The sequence below is a fragment of the Castor canadensis genome, chromosome 7 (assembly GCF_047511655.1).
Source record: "Castor canadensis chromosome 7, mCasCan1.hap1v2, whole genome shotgun sequence".
NCBI lineage: Eukaryota > Metazoa > Chordata > Mammalia > Rodentia > Castoridae > Castor > Castor canadensis.
In genome coordinates this window covers 119,808,535-119,826,015 of record NC_133392.1, presented here as the reverse complement: position 1 = coordinate 119,826,015, position 17,481 = coordinate 119,808,535, and the positions used below count along the sequence as shown (strand labels likewise).

General features: G+C 48.5%; 1 protein-coding gene across 4 annotated transcripts in view; it reads right to left on the bottom strand.

Moving 5' to 3' along the window:
• Ssbp3 (single stranded DNA binding protein 3) overlaps positions 1–17,481 on the bottom strand; it is a 152,853-nt gene that overhangs the window by 80,743 nt on the left and 54,629 nt on the right. The gene's annotated exons all lie outside the window — the stretch shown is intronic.

Here is a 17,481-nt window from a genome sequence, read left to right as displayed (position 1 = left end):
TGAAAGGGAAAATCCTGCCTGACACCGGGGAATTGGATTTCATAGGCACTATCCACCCCCAGCAGCCTGTGACATCTTCCTGCTATATGGCTTAGTGAGCACCAGCCAGAATGGGGCACAGTGGGCTGGGTGTTAGGAGGAGGACGCTTTTGGTGGGGGTAGGGGGATATGGGACAGTGGTGATAGCAGCAGTAGCTTGAACTCTCTCATCTCCCTCCTGGAGCTCAGGGTAATCTGATGATCGCAGTCGATAATTAGAGTCTCTTATCAAAACAATTAGCAGATGAATGAACAGCCAGTCCCATCTCTGCACAACTGCACATGGCGCAGCAATGCCAGGGAGGAAGAGGCAGGGGAAATGACAAATTCCAGCCCATTCCAGGAGAAAACAAAGATCCAGTCTTACCTCCTGCTTTTCTAGCACACCTGTGACCCCGGCTCTGCCCCTAACACCCTCTTAACTCTCCGTCCTGCTTCAGCCAGAATGGCCTCCTTTTTCCTCCAAGTCCCCATCTCTGCAGATGTGCTAGCCTTCCCACAGTCCCCATGGCAGTCCTCTGACCCTCTGTTTATCCTCTATTTACCCAGGCTGGGACACCCTGGCACACCTCAAAGCTCTTACTTTCCATAGCTCCTAGCACAAGGAAAGGTCTCCACAAATACCAGCAGAGCACACCAGCAAGCAGAACTGCCTCTCCCACCCATGTGACTCTGCACGCTCTGCCTCTATGACATATTCCATGGGAATACCAGGCTGTTTCACCCAGTACCCCTCACTTGCAATTTCATTAGCTAATGTTTAAAATTCAAAGCTCTTCATCATTTCCATGCCTCCCCATCTATAAACAGGTTTGTGGGTCTCATACCATTTGTTTCCATCACAGAAAACACACACGGATTAGCTAGGAAGCCCTTTGGAAACATAATCCCAGTCCATGTAGTGAGAACAATGTGTGAGGAGAGCCCAAAACTTGGTCTGCCCTGTTTGATCTAGGACCTAGGAAATGGGCGAAGGAGTAGTGGAGTGTCCAAAGCAACTCTGAGGTTTTCCAAGGACAGGCACCTTGAGGGAAAAGTCAAGCCTCCTGGTTTTGAAGTTAAGACTCTGGGTGCTTGGGAATGGGCTGTGTCATCTCAGGCCCAGCAACTGTAGGATCTTACCCCTAGCGTCACACAAAAAAGTGATTCATTCTGGGAGCTCTAAGCACTTCCTAATGCTCAACAAAAAAGGAGGGAAAAGAAAAGAAAGAAAAAAGATAAGGGCCAAAGTAGAGCTCTCTCCATCTGCTTTTGTTTTCCACCTTGTTCCTTTCAAGGCCCACGGTCTGCTAAGCCCCTGAAAGCCACAGCATCATCTGTCCACTTCCCCCTCTGCAATCTGCCGTGTTGGACGCTCCTGACAGCCATCAATTACTCAGTAATGTGCTGACCTCGAGGCTCAAGGGACAGAATTTTCAAGTCAAATGTAGCCGTTAACATAAATAAAGCATTGCCCTGGTTTTCTCCCTTTCTTTCTCATTCTCTTCCTCTCTTCCTCTCATTCTCTCTGTTTCAATGATTCTGCAGCTGCTGGAAGGGACTCAGTTGGCAACAAAAGTGAGGGCAGACAGGCAGAGTGGAATGGCAATTTTACTTTTCTGAGTCATGACAATTATGACGTTGTGATAAGAAACATTTTGTATGAATTTTTAAGTACCAGTTATCTTGCTTTGCAATTGTCCCCAGGGAAAAGGACACAGATCCAACAGTACTAAAGACTATAACTCAACTGTCCCGGGCAAAGCAGGCCCTGAGCCCCTTCCTCCACCTCCCTTCCTACCCTCTGGCTGGAGCTCCTTCTGCATCTGAAATAAAGTACTTGTCCTTTAAGCACATTTACATGCAAACGACTTTCATATACCAAATATAGTTCTGTAAGCCAGCATTTATTTTTAAACACGAAAAAGTCTCCCATAATAAAGCTCACGATAAATGTTATGATCCTCAAAATGGTTTTTAGGGGAAGAAGAAGGGCAACTAGAGAGTGGGAGGCAGAAAGAGGGCTTTTCCTTGACCTCATATGTAGGCAGATAACATTCAGGGAAGTGTTCCCACCTCCTATCCTCTCCTTGCACTCTGTGGGCTACTAGACTCAATAGATGGAAAACGGGCACAAACAAGGAAAAGGTGTTCACAACCCTCAACAGGTTAATTCCCAGAGATAAAACTCCTGGATACAGAACAGGGCAGATGGCCCTGCAAGGTCTAGCTACATGGAAGAGCCCTGTTTCACATGCTAAGGTGAGGGTCCTGAGTCATTAGCATAGCCCACCTAAGAGAACAGCTGGATGAGACAATGAGCTTCCGCCCAAGGGGAGGTCCTGGCTCTGCACTGATCTTCTATGTGATCTTGGCCAAGTCACCCTCTCTGGGCCCCCCATTTCCTCATCTGAACTGTGGAGGCCTAACTATACATGATGACCTCCTTGAACCAGGAGCTCTTGGGCAGCTCGCCCTTGGGCAGGACACTGCTCTGCCCACCAGGATTTCTAAGTTCCTCAGTCGGTAGAACAGCGTTCTGCCATCTTCACTTGTATCTTGAAAACCCCTGGGGTTACTCCAATTCCTTCTAGTAGAAAATCACCAGCCAGGTTGCCAAGACATCTTTATAAAAGCCAAACAAAATGATGAGATAAAGGCTCAGACTGGCTCACCCTCTGGTGGCATCTCTCACCTGTAGCCCAAAACTCATTGATCTTGGCTTAACTTAGAAGGGACCATTCTCCTAGCTTTGGAAATGTTTAGTGTTGGCCAAAGGCACCCAACAAGAACACGGGCTCCCCTCACCCCAGGCCCAGCTTCCTTCCTGTTACAGGAAACAGGGAACTGGTTTGGTTTGCATCTGTCTCGGAGGGCAGGGGCTGAGGCGAGCACTTTCCTTCTGATCCTCTGGCTCTAGTGGGTTTACACTGCAAGTGAGGAGTTGTGGGAGTTCCCCAGGTCCAACAGCAGAGTTCCAATACATTCTAGGAACTCTACACAGTTCCACCAACCTCAAAATTGGGGAAACAGACATTATCTCCCAGACTTGGAAGGAAAGCAATTTGCTTTTGTCACCCATACCCCACAACCTGCCCTAGGGGAGAGGTAGCCAGATGACCCAAGGCAGGGGAGGCCGTTAAGGAGCTGAGCAGCCTCTGACCTTGAGGATGAATGACACACTTTTTAAAAGGGTTGTTCAAGGTAGACACATTAAGAAGGCTGCATATTTATCTTTTTGACATTTTAAAATATGCTGCAAAAAGGTGAATCTTAAATCAAGGTGTATTTTTAAAGGCATGTTAGATCAGGGACAAACTGCTTCCATTCTTCCTTCAAGGAGCCTAACTGCCACAGAGCAAGGATTACTATGTGTGACAATCCTCAGCCTCCTGCATAATCAATACTGAGTTATACTTTGGGAGGTGGCAGGAAGGCTGCTCATGCCACACATGACCCATCATCGGGGTCTCTGCCTCTTACCCAGACCCCTAGGCTGGCCCCAGACTGGCCTGAGTAAACTCAAGGAGAGCCCAGGCTCTGTGAGGGATCACCAGAAAAGGACATTTTCCTATCTAATGCCAGGATCCAGCTCCCAGTCCAGTGTTCCAAGATACACAGAGGAAGGGAGCCCCTGGTTTCCCAGGATTCTGAATGCTCTGGCCACAAATAATCAGCACAAAACAGCCACCCCAGCTGTGCTCTCCCTGAGAACTAAGGGGACAATCCTGTCTGGCAGTCCTTCTTCACCCACAATTCATGTTAGTCTGCGAGGCGCGGGGGCGGGGGGGTGGAGGGGAGAGAAACATGAAATTGCTTTTGGAACAGATTTTAGTCAAATATCCTACAGTTGGAAGAAGAGCCTTCAAAGTATACTAAAGGAACCACATGGTGGAGGTAGTGGCACACACCTGTAATTACAGCTTCCAGTATTTGGGAGGCTAGGGCAGAAGGATCTGGAGTTTGGGCTATGCAGCAAAACCCTGTCTCTAATAATAATAATTAATATTATCAATAGTAATAAATAATACTAATGGGACCACATATCCCAAACAATCCAGGTGTATACATGCTACCCTAGTATACTTGACAAATGATCAATAAACCTAACTGTCACCTCTGCAGAATGAGGGGTGCCACCCCAAGGGACACAGGTACCAGGCCAATGAGGACTGATGGGAACCAAGAGGGAGGTGCTATTTGCCCCCTTTAACAGAGGGCAGCATGCAGTCCAGGGAGAGCACATAATGTGCCCACAGAGTCACCCAGCCTGGTCTCACGCCTCCATGTGCCTTCTCCGAGGCCCTCCTGCACCACCCTGCCCCCACCTACCCTTATGGCCACCAAATTTCTCCCGACACTGAGTCTAAAATGCTATGAATCAGCTGACCAGGTAGTTGAAACAGTCAGGAGCAAGGGTGACCCTGTGTTCATGGTGGGCCTCTCTGATATCACTGGGCATCTCTTCCCTAGGTCACTCACTCACATTCTCTGGCTATTCTCCACGAGATCTGAACACAGGTTACTTGGCACTCTCTGCCTGCCTGTCACCCCCAAGATGAGACCACAGGCTCTACCTGCTGACACAGCCCAAATCTCAGTACAATCAACAACTCCAACCTTGCACAGTCAAAATGCCTTTCAGAGTCTAACACTCAAGGACATAACCACCGGAAATCCCTTGGGACAGGCTCCCGCCCCTGCCAAAGTCAGCCGGTGAAGAGGCACCATTAATGGATCACCACCACAGGCCACTGTGAAGATGAGCTACCCCTCCCTCCTAGGGACCCATGGGGAGTGTGGCGAACAGGGGTCCTGTGATGAGGAAATGAGTAATTGCAGGCACTGAAGGCACTGTTAAAGGGTTTATTAAACTTTGTAAAGAAAACTATATCAACATCCATCATTATAAATGCTTTTCTGTCTATGAAGTCTTAAGTAGAAATCAAAGTTTATGCATGTGTACACCACATAAATGTGTCCCAACATAATAACCTCCGAGTGTAAGACTGTCTACATAGAAAGAAGCATAGCTGTGCCTGGTTGAAAACACAAAGGAATATTATGTGGATACGGGTGTGTTATTTTATAGAAGTATGTGCATGCATGCACACATACTTCCTCAAACCAGATGCCCAATCACTTCCAGATGCTTTGGTCTAGGATATCCTTTGTTAGGGAAGAAGGGAAAAAAGCATGCCCTTCATGTGCAGATACTTGGGTTCAGGTTACACAAAACAGGATTAGTTCAGAAAATAGTGTGACTTCACAGCCAAGGCAAAAAACCAAAGACTGAAAACCATGTAAACCGCCAACACAATAGTAAGACTGAAGACACTGACAAGAGGCCAGAGGCCTCTGGTTTTCTCTGTGCCACCTCCATCCCGTACCTGTAACCTAATACAGAGTGGGGTCTCTCAGGCCTAATGCAGATATCATCTAGTCCAGAGGAGATAACACAGGATCTGGCACTTGCCTGTGCCCAGCTGTCATGCTGCCCAATGCCATGCCAATCAGGTGGTCAAGCATGTCTGCTTGACCCACCAGCAACCTCTCAACCCTGACAGTTCCCACCAAGGAAGAGCAAGACCTGTACCCACAGCACCAGGGCAAAGAAAAAAATGGCAGAAGAGAAATCAGGAATGGTGGGATCCTTAGCCCCAGCTGCCTGCTGGCACTCAAAGCCAAGGTAACTGGCCTTTGGTGAAGCCAGAGATGTGAACACATGCCTGTGCCTTCCAACACAAGGCTTTTCTTGTGTGTCTACACGGCCAGCCCTTCCAACCACAGGTCAGTGTGGCGCTCACCACTTTTTACCAGCCACAAACTTCCAAGACTGGAAGGCCACTAAGGGTTACAGAATCCGAATCATCTTACCACCCCATGAGAACAAAACCAGGTCTCAGAAGGGTTAGCTGACTCACCCAAAGTCACACAGCAACTAAGTAGAGGAGCTGGGATTTGACCCCAAGGCTACCTAGCAAAGCCCTTGTTCATTCCATTCAATGCCAGCTGCTGCTACCAGCTCCTGGGAGGCAAAGGAAGTGACAGCTGGGATAATCAGATACTGGCAGCCATGGAGGGCGGCAGGAGCAGCAGGTGAAAGGACACCTGCATGGCGGTCACAGTCACTCGAATCAACCCAGCAGAAGAAGCAGCAGAAGAAATGAGACACAAGAAAAACTTAAAGTGGAGGGGGATACGGTGGCAGAGGGGGGTGAAGTGTGCAGCCAGGAGACAGCTCTACATGTGGCTCTGTGACAGGCACCCTGGCCAGGTGGAGCTGCCAATCCAGGCCTCATTTTCTCATCTATAAGACAAATGGCTGGATAGGAAAATCTCCAAAGGTCCTCCACCCACTTTAAGTCACCAGGCCCTGATCATAGTTTTAGCTTATGCTTCCTGGTGAGGCAGCCTCTAGTAAATCACTTTATCTCTCTGCACCTCCACATAGGACTTGAGACAAAGAGGTGACAGCTCCCGGGGCGCCCAGTAAGAGCTTAGAGAAGAGCATGTAAGCCTTAGCCCCATCCCCGCTCTGGTATCAGGAGAAAGACCTAAACCAGGTGATTTGCTCCCTTGCTCTGCAGCCCAGTGAGTGGGAGTCAAATACTCCCATAGTCAGGCTAAGCACCCAAAGGGGACCAACAGGGACAAATAAAGCATGTCACTGCTGGCACTCAGGTCAAGAGGCGAGCAAACACACAAGCACACCTCCTCCTATGCAGCACTGTTCCCCAGTGGTGCCATCAGCAGCTCTACGTGCCTGACAACCGGGGCTTCCTTATAGGGCTAGTCTCGAGCCGGTGGATAGCTGGTCACTTCCTGCAGCAGTCCTCAGGGACCACCACTGCTGAACGCAGCCTGCCTGGAGGTGGGGGATATCCAGGAAACCTGGCCTTGTCCTCAACAAAGCACTGGGAGGCAGCCAGCTACACCCCACACACAAAGGACAGTTCTAACATCAGACTCCTGGCAGGAGAAAAATGGTATCCTCCTCTTCTGTGAGCATGCCTGATTGTGGGCAGTCACCTGGCAACAGGGAGCTCATGGCCTCCCTCAAGGAGCCTGTCCCATGGCCATCTGGTGCCCACAGAGGTAAGAAAGCAAAGCCTCTCCATTCCCACATCCACATTCAGGCATGCTCTGTCCTGGATCCAAACAGGATAGTCACCATCCTATGAAGCATGCCATCATCTCTGCCAGGCAGGTCCTCTTTAAGGCTACATACAGGGCCTTGTGATTAGGAGCTCCAAAGCCACACTCTAAATCCCAGCTCTGCCACTTATAAGCTATATCATCTTGGACAACTTACTTAGCCTTTCTGTGCCTCAGTTTCCTCATCTGTAAAACAGGTATAAGAATGGAGTCAGCATGTATAAACTACTTTAGTATGTGCCTGGCACACACCGAGGGCCATATAAAAGGAAGGTGTTAGGACTGGTGGAGTGGCTTAAGTAGTGGAGTGCCTGCCTACCAAGCCTAGCAAGCATGAGGTCCTGAGTTTAAACCCCAGTACCGTCAACAACAACAACAAAAAAGGCAATAGTTAATTAAAACTACTTCAGGCTAAATGCCATCATCTTCTTCAGGGTTTCCTCATCTGCAATCTCCATCTACCGACCCTCTAGTTTGTTCCAGGTGGCACAGGCTCTTAGTCTGGCTTGAGTTTCAGTATAACATTGGGCAAGTCCTCTTCCAAAAAAGGAGGACCCTACAACCTGCCTCAAAGATGGTTTTAAGGATGGAAGGACTATGCACATGTAAAGCACCTTGCTATTATTACTAATTATTGATAGTATCATCAGCATTCTCCTTGTGGACATGACACTTGTATAGTGACCCTGCTGTGTTTTTTTCAGTGGTGGCCAACTACTGCCACATAGAGCTGCCTGTCAGTGAATTCGAGGACAGCTGTCTCACTGTTATCATGACTCTTCACCATGTGCCTGTGAACTTGTTTTTTTTTAAACCACACATAGGACTTTACATTTATGCCTATTAAATTCCACCCTGTTGTTTTGGATCTGGAAGCAGGAATGGAGGATCCACTAATCAGCTCTGACTCGCCCCTCTCAGAGGCTGTCGTGGAAGGAATGCCATCACCCAGAAATGACAAGAGACTAGAGAAGCCAGCTCTCAGATCGAAGACAGTGGCTCTGAGGGCCTCAGCCAGCTCTGCCCTTTGTTTGCACAACACACAGACGCGAGAGACAGCTCTTGTTACCAGTTCTATGGAGAGGGAAAGCACCTCGCTTTCAAAACCAAAGCCATATGTACACATGCTGTCATGCACACAGCCCCTTCATGGCCTCCACTGCGCTCCTCCTGTAACAGTGACATGAACACAATTGGATTTATAGCATCCCATCAATGTTTCCAGGACGGGTATCAAGAAAGCAGTGTTTTCTGGGAACAAAAGGCGCTTGAGTAAAGTGCACAAAGAAAGAAAGAGAAAAGGCAAAACCACCTTTCAACCACTAGGCCACAGCGACTGTGGTCCACATCATGAACTTTGTTTTGTTTTGTTTTTGCAGTACTGGGCTTGAACTCAGGGCCTTCACCTTGAGCCACTCCACCAGCCCTATTTTTGTGAAGGGTTTTTTGAGATAGGGTCTCACAGAACTATTTCCCCGGGCTGGCTTTGAACCTCGATCCTCCTGATCTCTGCCTCCTGAGTAGCTAGGATTACAGGCGTGAGCCACCGGCGCCCAGTCATGAACTTTTATGCAATCTGGCCCACCTGGCTGCCAGGGACAGGCAGGTTTCTGGTTGGGGCTGAGGAGCATGTGTCCTGAGAGACTTGAAATTTGGCTGTGGACTTTCACACTTTCTACAGAGCATCTCCCTGGAATCCGGGGATCCTGAATGGCCCAACAAGGTGTGAGGCTGGCCTCTGCTTGTCCTTAGGAGGCAGCACAATCCCTCAGGACAGAAAGTGTCCTCAGTAAGGTGTCACAGAGCGGTAAGGGGCGGGGTTCTGCCTGACCCTCTGCTCTTCCTGCCCCTCCCAGGCTAGATGAGGCAGCACCCACAGAGGGATTCCTGGGGAATCCAGGCAGGAAAAGGAAGTGGTTGGGGGAAGGGCGGCAGAAACAAGTCTCACAAGAAGGAAGGACTAAGATCAAGAGCCAATGTGATGTCATGGGACAAGTATGGGTACTGGAGCCAGGGAGACGGAGCTGAAATTCCAACTTCACCACTTCCTGTGTGGCTTTGGACAGATTACTTAACCTCTCTGGGCTCCAACTACTACATCTGCAGAAAGAAGGGAATAAACAGAACCATCCTTAAGGTTTTCCTGCCACGGATCCACCAGGTTCCAGGTTCTTAGCCAAGACTTAAGTGACTTTGGTGAGAACTAACTCACAACACACTCCAGAGACTGTGACACAGCAGGTCATCTTGTTTTCTTTCACCTACTGGGTCTTCGCAGTACATACAGCAAACAGGCTAGAATAAACAGGTACTGCTGGCATGGCCTGCAACCTTGAAGGACCCATCTGAACCCTTCCTGAAGTCCTCAGAGGCCCCAGCTCCTCGGCTGCCATCCCTGCCTTCTGTTCTCATAATACTAACAAGGAAGAGCTGGGCTCCATCCTAGCTCAGACTCATGGGCGCCCTAGCTCCCGTGTGTGGAGGTGAGGAGGAAAGAGCCAACATGTCCAGTTCCTCCCAAGCCCACAGAGCTGATGGATTCCATCAGATGAGCAAACTGCCCCCGCCCCTGTGTAGATGGGATGGTTCAGCAGCTTTTCAAAGTCAACAAAGTACGGTTTTCAAATCCTAAAAGGCTTCTCAAGCCCCTTATAATCTGTCTGCCATTTTGTTTCGTCTGCTCAGCTCAAGTCAAGGGGAACTTGACATTTGGAACACTCACTGCAAATAATCCCATGCCAAGGACAGGGCCTAGCGCTGCAGCGTCAGCAACACACTCACAAGGTGGTGGGGACATTCTAGTTGTATGTAGAGGGTCCCAGAAACAAACCTGTGTGGCGGCTACTCTGAACAGTCAGTCACCAAGAGCAGGGCTGTACGTAATTCACCAGCCCAGGGCATGGCCAAGGAGAGATCAGAGTATATGCTACATGAATGCAGGCACGGACTGCATTTTTGATTGGAGGGAGCACTCAACATCTGTGGATATGGGGCCCCTCCCCCAGCCCAGCATGCACACATTGTGCTGCCTCCTGTGCTTTCACTCTGTAAGAGTTTGAGTCCACTCTTGACCTTAACAGGGGATCTGCCCACCAGCCCGTCTGCCTCCACAGTTCTGCAGGCCATGTGGGCAGGCCTCGTGCTCACCCAGCCTCACACTCGGGCAGCACAGTGCACAAGCAGGGACAGGACCCTGAGGTGGGAAACTGGTTTCTTTAACCCCTGCTTTGTGATAACCCACTCTGTCTGGTCCCTCCCAAGGAAGAAGCTGAGCTGGCACAAAGCATGGGGTTTGTTTTGTTTTCTTGCTTTTTATCTCAGACTTTTCAAAGACGGTGAACTCTATGGGTATAAGATTAAAAATCCTACGACAGCAACTAAATAATGAAATAAGATGTAATAACTATAATCATCTATAACATCATGTATGTATACCAGCAATGCTCAACAGCAAATAACCCAAAAGTATGTACTGGGAACCTCTTATCCTCCAATTCTGTAATTCAACTCCTACTACTCAGCACCTAATCCAGGAAGTGACCTCTGACCACCCTGCGTGACCCAGGCTTGGGGACCCTCCTGTGATGGCCCCACACCTGGTTTGCACTTGGTCAACAGAAAGTGTATTATTCTTCCATTCCCCCAGCTGGACTATAAAATCTTTGAGGGACAATACCTTATTGGACTTCACTCCGCAAATCCCTGGAAAAAGTTGTATGCCAAAGTAAAAATGTATCTGTTTGAAATATAAGGACATGAATGAGTACATGGCCTCTGTCTATACCTCCCCACACTCACATTCCCACTCCAAATGCATTCTAAAGAGCCCTGGAGGATCTAACCCCTAATAAGACAACTCTAAATGACCCAGGGTGACTTCATAGTCACTTAGAGTCCTTCTGTCTTTATAGCAATAGATATACCCAAGGGGTATGAGCTTGAGTTTCCATATAAACTCAGGCAGCCAAGGGAGCTCTCTTCCCAGTTGAGGCCAAACAGGGACCCAACCACAAACAGCCAGTAATTCTGAACGTGACATGAACAACGTAAAAATAGCTCCTGTATCTCTTTGCCCCCACCCTTCTCCCCAGCAATGCAAAAGGCAAAACAAAGTGACACCCCTAACAAGACTTAGCTTGTTCCAGCATGGACAGCCCCAGCTCCTACATCTGGACCAGCTGCTGTGAGCCAACAGGGGATTCCAAATTACATTTTAATTATAGTAATTTTTCACAGGTACCTGAAACCTGATCATGACGAGGGTGCAAGATATCCCCACATGGGAGGCCTGAGGTCCACGTTATAAGCTAGTCTTCTAAACACACACCCCTTTTCACGTCTTTCATTTCATGCAGCACTGCGATTTGCAGAATGCTTTAAAGTGTCTTCTTTCTCTGCCAGCTCTAGATAAAGAGATCATGGTTCGAGCCAGGCACGGTGGCATGCACCTGTAGCCCCAGCTACCTCAGACACTGAGTTAGAAGGACCACGGAGCCCAGGAGTTTGAGGCCAACCTGGGCAATATAGCAAGACCCTGTTTCAAAAAAAAAAAAAAAAAGATGGTTGATATGCCACTTCATCTATCACCATCTGGTGCAATTCTTTAAAAAAAAAAAAAAAAGAAAGAAAAGAAAATGGAGAAGGATGGGAGATTCTTATTCCCAGGTTACAAGAGGTATGAAGGCAGACTACAGAAAACACAGTGAAAATTGAAGAGAAAGCACGCTGGGTGGTTAGTGGATTCTTGATTCTTAGCATGCACCCATTCTCAGGGTGAGTATCTATGTAGTATGAGGGGAGGGGAGTGAACTCTGGAATTCACCTGCTTGGATCTGAACCCAGATGGCAACATTTCAGCCAGGGGGCTTTGAGTAAGTCAATTAACCTTTTGGGGCCTCAGTTTCATCAGCTGGAAAACAAGAGCAAGAACAGTTACTTCACAGGCTCAAGAACAGCTTATAAAATGAATGCTAGGAAAATATTACACCAGTCTCGCACATAATAAGCACACCAAAAAATTGCAGGGGAGACCTCAGTGGCTTAAGAGAGAAGAAAGGGATATGGCATGGTTTGACTTCACCAGCTAATTCTGGAAGAAAGGTTGGGTAGAAGCAGGACCCTATGGCTCTGCACTCTGTACTGTCTTAACACATCCTTCTTCCTCTACCTCAAGGATAAACACCTTCAAGAAGGCACTGTGTCATGTTGTTTTTGGGTAAGCTCTTGGGTCCCTGTCATGTGACTTGGCGTAAAACTTCTGCTTAGTCAATATTTACAAAATTAATTGAACAAACTAATTTTATCTCCCTTGCCTCTGTGCATCCTAGATATGAAAAAGAAACAGCCTGCACAAAGAAAGTGCTCTAAAGGTGACCAGTCTGTTTTTAGCTCCAGTTGGCATCCCCACATGTGGCAAAGCCACCACAGTGCCACTCACTGCCACAGAGGACCAGAGGTGCCTCCTTACAGAGGTCCCAAGGTTCTGCTCTCCAGGGAGGGAGATCATAAAACCCACCCCTGATCCTGCTAAGGGGAAGCAGGAATGGAGGCAAGTGGCTCCCACAAAAGCCCCAAAAGAAAACCCATGCACAGCAAGGAGGGGCAAGCACACACTTTATTTTTAGCTTCAAATGATGGAAAGTTACTCGCAGAACAGTGCAAATTTTGCTTCATCACCCTCAGTACCTTTCCGGGATCCCAAGTAGCTTTGGAGGGAACTGGCAAGGGTAAGGGGACAGAGGAAGACCTGACGCCCTTTTAGGGGGAGGAAGAGAAGAAGCAGAAGGAGATGAAAGCATATGGGGAAGAAGGGTGGTCTCTGGGAACCCCAGCCCAAACAGATGAAGCCAATGGAGGCTCCTACAAGTGGCTATGACTCTACCAGCTAACAGAGAGCAAAGTCCCCATCAAGAAACAAGGCCTGGATTCTAAAGCCTCCGGTAGGTCCATTCACCTTTCCTGTACCCTGAGCTGCTTGTATCTCTTCTGGGAGGTAGGCAGAACCAGGCTATGGAGTCAGAAAGATATGAGTTCCAATGCCACATCTGCTGTGCTCTGAGGCAACAACCTAAGTCCGGGGCCTCCATTCCCTCCTCTCTGAATAGGTGCTGCTATGCAAGTGGATGTAACAATGCCAGGGAGGATGCCGGCTGTACCTGCCACCTGACCAGTCATCTTTCCACAGTGAAACAGGGGCCAAAAAAAGACTGCCAAAGGCTCTGCTCTGTGGCCTTGGCTAAGTCCTTTCTGTTCTCTAGGCTTCATGTCTTTCCACCCAAACAGGGAACAAGCTGATGGAGCCTCCTTTGAGGCAGGCACCTGCTCTGGGAGGTGCTAAGCACCCTAGCCTACCGAGTTATTGGCAGAAGTTTTCCCTTTTGGTGGACAAGGGACACCACCACTATGAAACCAAATCCTAACCTCATGGTATGCCCACACCTCAAGGAACATTAAGAAATCACAGTAAATTTTTATCACAAAGTCATTCCCTCCACCTTCACCCAAACTGCACCTATAGACCAAAAAGACCCTAGGTGGCCATCCCTGCAAGTTCCTGGAACAGTGGTTGCTGGGCTGAGCAGAGGATATGTGGCTAACAGCAGCCAAGGCAAAGGCACACAGGACAGAGGAGAGGACAAACTTTCCCCCAGTTTAAATGTTACATGCTATAAAATGCCAAGTTAATTCCTTTATTATGCCTGTGGTAACAGTCACAAAAGAAAGGCTGGTGGGGTGGCTCAAGTGGTAGAGTGCCTGCCTAGCAAGCATTAGGCCCTGAGTTCAAAACCCAGTGCTGCCAAACAAACTGTCACAAAAGAGAAATTCTGGGAGCCACAGGGGCAACACAGTAACACAAGGCCTGACCCTGCCAGGGGAGCGGACAGGTTCCCCAAGAGCAGGTGCTAAACTAGAGGACAGGAGAAAAGGAAGTGAAGGGCCTTCCAGGCAGGGGGAACAGCATGTGCAATGGCTTGTACCTGTACTTCTGAGAAACCAAGAGAAGGCCAATGTGGCTGCAGGGTAAGAGGGAGGCCAAACTGCCCAAATCAGGGTTGGCAACACAGGCTGTCAAATGGACTGTCACCAAGCTCTGTGAGGCCCCTCTGGATATAGGTAGACTCCCTGCACAGACTGAGCCAGAAGAGATACAGGCAGCCCAGGGCACAGGAAAGGGGAATGGACCTACCGGGGGCTTTAGAATCCAGGCTTGACAAGATAGTCTAGAGTGTGAAGGTACTTTGAAAAGGACCCTCCTGAAAGGCCCTTTCAGTTCTCCAAAGGTTTTGCTCCACTGCCACTTGTTTTGCTTCTTGCCTTATTTTTATTTATTTTTAAACTGGGGCTTGCTTACGGTCAGGTTAATACATTTTTAAAAAGAAGGCCTTGAATGTGCTGTGACCTCCTTGGGTGGAAAGGGTGGATCAATAGCCCTTCGCTTCTTCCTCTGCCACCAGCAGTGGCCAGAGGGGCAGGCAGTGCCCTGCAAAGAGGTCTCTCAGGACCTCTCAGACTTCCAGTCATCTCCACCCCTCCTGCTGCCACGGGAAACTCCCTCCCACACCCTGCCCTAACCAATGGGTGGAGCAGCCCAGAAACAGCAAGGACAGACTGGACAGGGAAAGACACCCAGACCCCTGAAGACTGATATTCAAATCTCAGCTGCTCAGTCTCTTAGCAGCCTTGAAATCCTGGTTGAGAAAGAAATACAATCCCTCTATGTCACAGTTTTCTTAACTAAAGGACCTGGTGTGCTCTGAATAGGAACCTAATCCATGTTCTCATGCCCAGCCCTTTAAGTCCCCCTTCACAGACCTCTGCCCACCTTACCTCCCCTCCTGGCAAGCTAGCATGCTTTAAGTCCCTCTCAAGGGAAAACCTCCCCAATGCCGACAGATGGGGAGTCCTAAAATACAGTGTATAGATCATGTTTCGTGACTAGCAAACACACCAGCCGGGCCACTCTGAGAGCCCGGCTGGTGTTCAGGAACAGGATTTTACACATTCCCCAGGAGTGGTGGAACTGTGCTCACCCCCAACAGCCTGCAGAGCTGCATCCTGCACCCAGAGGACACAGGACAGGCGCAGGCCAATGGGGGAGGAGACAATGCCCTAACCCATTACTGCTTTTAAATGGTGCTACTACCATTTACTAAGCATACTGTATGCCTCGTAGGTGTTTTTCACACAGTCTAAAGCCAGGCTACCTGGTTTCCAATCCTGGGTCTCACTGTGTAACTCTGCACACATTACATTACCTCTCAGGGCTTCAGTTTGCTAGTCTGAAATGGAACACTGGGGTGTTCCCCTTACTGGGCCACTGTGAGGACTGGGTGAACAGCATCAGAGCTCAGCTGATGTAGCCACTATTGTAATTACCACAGTCCTCACAACACCACAACTATGGGGCATCTCTCCTTGCAGTTATACTATGAAAGGCAAAATGAACACCTAGAGGCTGTACCAGCTATCCAGGCTATCTAGTGGCCAGGTCATATGCCTACCTCTGAAAGCCTCAGGAATGGGCTTAAGAGGGTTTACAAACCCAAACTCCTGGGCCTCTTAGCACAGTTATTTGTAAGCATGAATGGGCAGTGTTTGGAGTCTCAGGGATCCATGGACCCATACAGGTTAAAAGCCAAAGCTTCACCTTGTCAGCTTGACACACATACCTTAATGTCTCCTACACAGCAGTCCTGGACTCTAGAATGAGGATTACACTCTACCTCCACACCCCAACGGAAAGAAATTAGCAACATCAATTACAAAGAGCTTCTGACTGGACAAGGGCCCAAGGGAGCAAAGTGTGTGGCAGGCCTTGTGAAATGGAACCCCATGTTAACAGCAGGCTCTAGAATTTAGAAGAGGGCATGCATGCACCCTGAGGAAGGGTGGTCTGTACTTCCAAAGGCTCCAAGACAAAAAGGGAAAGGAGAGGTGGTAGCAGGGTGCCGGGAACCTGGCAACTGAGAAAGCACAGGACAAAGGGGCACAGTGGCTGAGCCACTAAGTAGACTGACATTACGCCCCAGGACTTAACTTCATAAGAGCAGGAACATGTTTAGGAAAACAAAAAAATCATACCAACAAGATCTAAATCATGGTATGAACAGTACTAACCTTTGGGAAGTGGAGTTACCAGGTTTTGTTGATGTTCATTATCTAACTTCCTCCACAATGAACATACACCATACATACTCTGGAAATAAGACATCAAGCTAAGCCCCTTACAAAAACATCTATGCAGCCAGGCGCTGGTGGCTCATGCCTATAATCCTAGCTACTCAGGAGGCAGAGATCAGAAGGATCACAGTTAGAAGCCAGCCCAGGCAAACAGTTCGTGAGACTCTATCTCAAAAATACCCAACACAAAAATAGAGCTGATGGAGTGGCTCAAGATGTAGGACCTGAGTTCAAGCCCCAGTACTGCCAAAAAAAAAAAAAAAAAAAAGTCTATGTAGTACACAAGTCAGTCATGGTGTAATAAGTACTATCTAAAGTGGGCTGGTGAAGGCCCCTTCTGGGAGGGGCTTGATCCAAGCCACCCTCGGGAAAGGCATCTTTTAGAGGGTAGGCAGGGTTTGGGGGAGGGGGACAATGAATTTTCTCAGTCTGGGGGACAGAGCGAGGAGAGGTTAAAGTATGTTCAAGATACTTGTGTGCTCTGTGGTTTGTTTATGCCTGTCAGAAAGGGTGGCTACACAAGTGTACTCAATACAGTCAGTATCTTCAGCACAGTGACAGTCTTATAGAGTGGAAAGAACCAAGACAACACCCAATCAATTTTCTTCTCTTTATTGTGGGAAGGCGGGAGAACAGAGAAGAAGTGATGGGGGATGGTGATAGGGAACAAAGTTCCCCACTGCCTAAGCCCTGTTGCCTAAAGTCCATGGGCACAGGGCGGTAAATTTCATTTGCCTTGTGTGGTTTTCAGTCCCAGTGTTTTGAGGATACATATAATCCAAACTTCCTATTTACGTTAAGTTGGTTTTCACCAACACAACAGCTATAAATGTTTTCTACACCAATCCTCTCATCTGTACAAAAACTCTTCTCAGACACAGGCAGCCTGGACTCTAGACTGGGTTCTTTCTGCTCAGACCGGAAACTTCTGTGAGGGAAGAAAGAGGGCTGGCCCCAGCCATTAGACACTAACCTACACTTGGCTCCTTTGTGTTTATCCACAGCAAAAACACAGGAGTCCCTACTAAAAAACATCCTTATTGACACTACACAGTATTTGCCCTTCCAATAAAAGTTACTAGCTACCAAAGCTGCCTGGAACAGACAACCCTGAGCCACAGGGTT